Here is a 5,836-nt window from a genome sequence, read left to right as displayed (position 1 = left end):
AGAGAGAGAATTTGGCTCCAAAATATGGCTCAGGCCTCGAAATTGGGATATTTGGGATATTTTGAAAACTTCAGGGAGGTTTGGGACAAATATGACCAAATGCCGCTTTCAGTACTTGGCATATGTTGGGTATAAAAAGACGTAATTTCGAACTGCGAATACGTGCAAAGAGCCAGAATTTGGCTCCAAAATATGGCTCAGGCCTCAAAATTGGGATATTTGGGATATTTCGAAAACTGCAGGGGAGTTTGTGCAAAATGTGACTCACTGCCGCTTTCAGTACTTGGCATATGTTGGATATAAAAAATCGTAATATAAAACTGCGAATACATGCAGAGAGAGAGAGAGATAATTTGGCTCCAAAATATGGCTCAGGCCTCGAAATTGGGATATTTGGGATATTTTGAAAACTTCAGGGAGGTTTGGGACAAATATGACCAAATGCCGCTATCAGTACTTGGCATATGTTTGGTATAAAAAGTCATAATATCAAACTGCGAATACATGCAGAGAGAGAGAATTTGGCTCCAAAATATGGCTCAGGCCTCGAAATTGGGATATTTGCGTTATTTTGAAAACTGGAGGGGAGTTTGGGCAAAATGTGACTCACTGCCGCTTGCATAACTTGGAATATGTTGGGTATAAAAAAGTCGCTATTTCAAACTGCGAATACGTGCAGAGATCCAGAATTTGGCTCCAAAATAGGGCTCAGGCCTCGAAATTGGGATATTTGGGATGTTTCAAAAACTGCAGGGTAGTTTGTGCAAAATGTGACTCACTGCCACTTTCAGGACTTGGCATATGTTGGGTATAAAAATTCGTAATATCAAACTGCGAATATGTGCATAGAGCCAGAATTTGGCTCCAAATTATGGCTCAAGCCTCGAAATTGGGATGTTTGGGATATTTTGAAAACTGCAGGGAGGTTTGGGACAAATGTGACCAAACGCCGCTTTCAGTACTTGGCATATGTTGGTATAAAAAAGTCGCAATTTCAAACTGCGAATACGTGCAGAGAGCCAGAATTTGGCTCCATAATATGGCTCAGGCCTCGAAATTGTGATATTTGGGATATATCGAAAACTGCAGGGGAGTTTGTGCAAAATGTGACTCACTGCCGCTTTCAGGACTTAGCATATGTTGGGTATAAAAAGTCGTGATATCAAACTGCGAATACATGCATAGAGCCAGAATTTGGCTCCAAAATATGGCTAAGGCCTCGAAATTGGGATATTTGGGATATTTTGAAAACTGGAGGGGAGTCTGTGCAAAATGTGACTCACTGCCGCTATCAGTACTTGGCATATGTTGGATATAATATTCGTAATATCAAACTGTGAATACGTGCAGAGAGCCAGAATTTGGCTCCAAAATATAGCTCAGGCCTCGATATTGGGATGTTTGGGATATTTTGAAAACTGCTGGGAGGTTTGGGACAAATGTGACCAAATGCCGCTCTCAGTACTTTGCATATGTTGGGTATAAAAAAGTCGTAATTTCAAACTGCGAATACGTGCAGAGAGCCTGAATTTGGCTTCAAAATATGGCTCCGGCCTCAAAATTGGGGTGTTTGGAATACTTTGAAAACTGCAGGGGAGTTTGTGCAAAATGTGATTCATTGCCGCTAACAGTACTTTGCATATGTTGGGTATAAAAAGTCTTAATATCAAACTGCAAATACGTGTAGAGAGCCAGAATTTGGCTCCAAAATATGGCTCAGGCCTCAATACTGAGATGTTTGGGATATTTTGAAAACTGGAGGGGAGTTTGTGCAAAATGTGACTCTCTGCCGCTTTCATTACTTAGCATATGTTGGGTATAAAAAGTCGTAATTTCAAACTGCGAATACTTGCAGAGAGCCTGAATTTGGCTCCAAAATATGGCTCAGGCCTCGAAATTGGGATGTTTGGGATATTTTGAAAACTGCAGGGGGGATAGTGCAAAATGTGACTCACTGCCACTTTCACTATGTGGCATATGTTGGGTATAAAAAGTCGTAATTTCAATCTGCGAATACGTGCAGAGAGCCAGAATTTGGCTCCAAAATATGGCTCAGGCCTCGAAATTGGGATGTTTGGGATATTTTGAAAACTGCAGGGGACTTTGGGACAAATATGACCAAACGCCGCTTTCAGTACTTGGCATATGTTGGGTATAAAAAATCGTAATTTCAAACTGCGAATACGTGCAGAGAGCCAGAATTTGGCTCCAAAATATGGCTCAGGCCTCGAAATTGGGATGTTTGTGATATTTTGAAAACTGGAGGGAGGTTTGGGACAAATGTGACCAAACGCCGCTTTCAGTACTTGGCATATGTTGGGTATAAAAAGTCGTAATTTCAAACTGCGAATACGTGCAGAGAGCCAGAATTTGGCTCCAAAATATAGCTAAGGCCTCGAAATTGGGATATTTGGGATTTCTTGAAAACTGCAGGGGAATTTGTGCAAAATGTGACTCACTGCCGCTGTCAGTACTTGGCATATGTTGGGTATAAAAAGTCGTAATATAAAACTGCGAATACATGCAGAGAGAGAGAGAGAATTTGGCTCCAAAATATGGCTCAGGCCTCGAAATTGGGATATTAGGGATATTTTGAAAACTTCAGGGAGGTTTGGGACAAATGTGACCAAATGCCGCTTTCAGTACTTGGCATATGTTGGGTATAAAAAGACGTAATTTCGAACTGCGAATACGTGCAGAGAGCCAGAATTTGGCTCCAAAATATGGCTCAGGCCTCAAAATTGGGATGTTTGAGATATTTTGAAAACTGCAGGGGAGTTTGTTCAAAATGTGCCTCACTGCCGCGTCCAGTACTTGGCATATGTTGGGTATAAAAAGTCGTAACATCAAAATGCGAATACGTGCAGAGAGCCAGAATTTGGCTCCAAAATATGGCTCAGGCCTCGAAATTGGGATATTTGGGATATTTTGAAAACTGCAGGTAGGTTTGGGACAAATGTGACCATACGCCGCTTTCAGTACTTGGCATATGTTGGGTATAAAAAAGTCGCAATATCAAACTGTGAATACGTGCAGAGAGCCAGAATGTGGCTCCAAAATATGGCTCAGGTCTCGAAATTGGGATATTTGGGATATTTCGAAAACTGCAGGGGAGTTTGTGCAAAATGTGACTCACTGCCGCTTTCAGGACTTGGCTTATGTTGGGTATAAAATGTCGTAATATCAAACTGCGAATACGTGCATAGAGCCAGAATTTGGCTACAAAATATGGCTCAGGCCTCGAAATTGGGATGTTTGGGATATTTTGAAAACTGCAGGGGAGTTTGTGCAAAATGTGACTCACTGCCGCTTTCAGTACTTGGCATATGTTGGGTATAAAAAGTCATAATATCAAACTGCGAATACATGCAGAGAGAATTTGGCTCCAAAATATGGCTCAGGCCTCGAAATTGGGATATTTGGGATATTTTGAAAACTGCAGGTAGGTTTGGGATAAATGTGACCAAATGATGCTTTCAGTATTTGGCATATGTTAGGTATAAAAAGACGTAATTTCGAGCTGCGAATACGTGCAGAGAGCCAGAATTTGGCTCCAAAATATGGCTCAGGCCTCGAAATTGGGATGTTTGGGATATTTTGAAAACTGCAGGGGAGTTTGTGCAAAATGTGACTCACTGCCGCATCCAGTACTTGGCATATGTTGGGTATTAAAAGTCGTAATATTAAACTGCGAATACGTGGAGAGAGCCAGAATTTGGCTATAAAATATGGCTCACGCCTCGAAATTGGGATATTTAGGATATTTTGAAAACTGCAGGGAGGTTTGGGACAAATGTGACCAAACGCCTCTTTCAGTGCTTGGCATATGTTGGGTATATAAAAGTCGAAATTTCAAACTGCGAATACGTGCAGAGAGCCAGAATTTGGCTCCAAAATATGGCTCAGGCCTCGAAATTGGGATGTTTGGGATATTTTGAAAACTGCTGGGGAGTTTGTGCAAAATGTGACTCATTGCGGCTTTCAGGACTTGGCATATGTTGGGTATAAAATGTCGCTATTTCAAACTGCGAATACGTGCAGAGAGCCAGAATTTGGCTCCAAAATATGGCTCAGGCTTCGATATGGGGATGTTTGGGATATTTTGAAAACTGCAGGAAGGTTTGGGATAAATGTGACCAAACGCCGCTTTCAGGACTTGGCATATGTTGGGTATAAAAAGCCGTAATATCAAACTGCGAATACGTGCATAGAGCCAGAATTTGGCTCCAAAATATGGCTCAGGCCTCGAAATTGGGATATTTGGGATATTTCGAAAACTGCAGGGGAGTTTGTGCAAAATGTGACTCACTGCCGCTTTCAGTACTTGGCATATGTTGGGTATAAAAAGTCGTAATATAAAACTGCGAATACATGCAGAGAGAGAGAGAGAATTTGGCTCCAAAATATGGCTCAGGCCTCGAAATTGGGATATTTGGGATATTTTGAAAACTTCAGGGATGTTTGGGACAAATATGACCAAATGCCGCTTTCAGTACTTGGCATATGTTGGGTATAAAAAGACGTAATTTCGAACTGCGAATACGTGCAGAGAGCCAGAATTTGGCTCCAAAAAATGGCTCAGGCCTCAAAATTGGGATATTTGGGATATTTCGAAAACTGCAGGGGAGTTTGTGCAAAATGTGACTCACTGCCGCTTTCAGTACTTGGCATATGTTGGGTATAAAAAATCGTAATATAAAACTGCGAATACATGCAGAGAGAGAGAGAGATAATTTGGCTCCAAAATATGGCTCAGGCCTCGAAATTGGGATATTTGGGATATTTTGAAAACTTCAGGGAGGTTTGGGACAAATATGACCAAATGCCGCTATCAGTACTTGGCATATGTTGGGTATAAAAAGTCATAATATCAAACTGCGAATACATGCAGAGAGAGAGAATTTGGCTCCAAAATATGGCTCACGCCTCGAAATTGGGATATTTGCGTTATTTTAAAAACTGGAGGGGAGTTTGGGCAAAATGTGACTCACTGCCGCTAACATAACTTGAAATATGTTGGGTTTAAAAAAGTCGCTATTTCAAACTGCGAATACGTGCAGAGATCCAGAATTTGGCTCCAAAATAGGGCTCAGGCCTCGAAATTTGGATATTTGGGATGTTTCAAAAACTGCAGGGTAGTTTGTGCAAAATGTGACTCACTGCCACTTTTAGGACTTGGCATATGTTGGGTATAAAAATTCGTAATATCAAACTGCGAATACGTGCAAAGAGCCAGAATTTGGCTCCAAATTATGGCTCAGGCCTCGAAATTGGGATGTTAGGGATATTTTGAAAACTGCAGGGAGGTTTGGGACAAATGTGACCAAACGCCGCTTTCAGTACTTGGCATATGTTGGTATAAAAAAGTCGCAATTTCAAACTGCGAATACGTGCAGAGAGCCAGAATTTGGCTCCATAATATGGCTCAGGCCTCGAAATTGTGATATTTGGGATATATCGAAAACTGCAGGGGAGTTTGTGCAAAATGTGACTCACTGCCGCTTTCATTACTTAGCATATGTTGGGTATAAAAAGTCGTAATTTCAATCTGCGAATACGTGCAGAAAGCCAGAATTTGGCTCCAAAATATGGCTCAGGCCTCGAAATTGGGATGTTTGGGATATTTTGAAAACTGCAGGGGACTTTGGGACAAATATGACCAAACGCCGCTTTCAGTACTTGGCATATGTTGGGTAATAAAAAGTCTTAATTTCAAACTGCGAATACGTGCAGAGAGCCTGAATTTGGCTCCAAAATATGGCTCGGGCCTCGAAATTGGGATATTTGGGATATTTTGAAAACTGCAAGGATGTTTGGCACAAATGTGTTCAAACGC

This window comes from Procambarus clarkii, chromosome 83, assembly GCF_040958095.1.
Source record: "Procambarus clarkii isolate CNS0578487 chromosome 83, FALCON_Pclarkii_2.0, whole genome shotgun sequence".
In the NCBI taxonomy this organism is placed as follows: Eukaryota; Metazoa; Arthropoda; class Malacostraca; order Decapoda; family Cambaridae; genus Procambarus; species Procambarus clarkii.
This window is presented reverse-complemented; position numbering follows the sequence as displayed.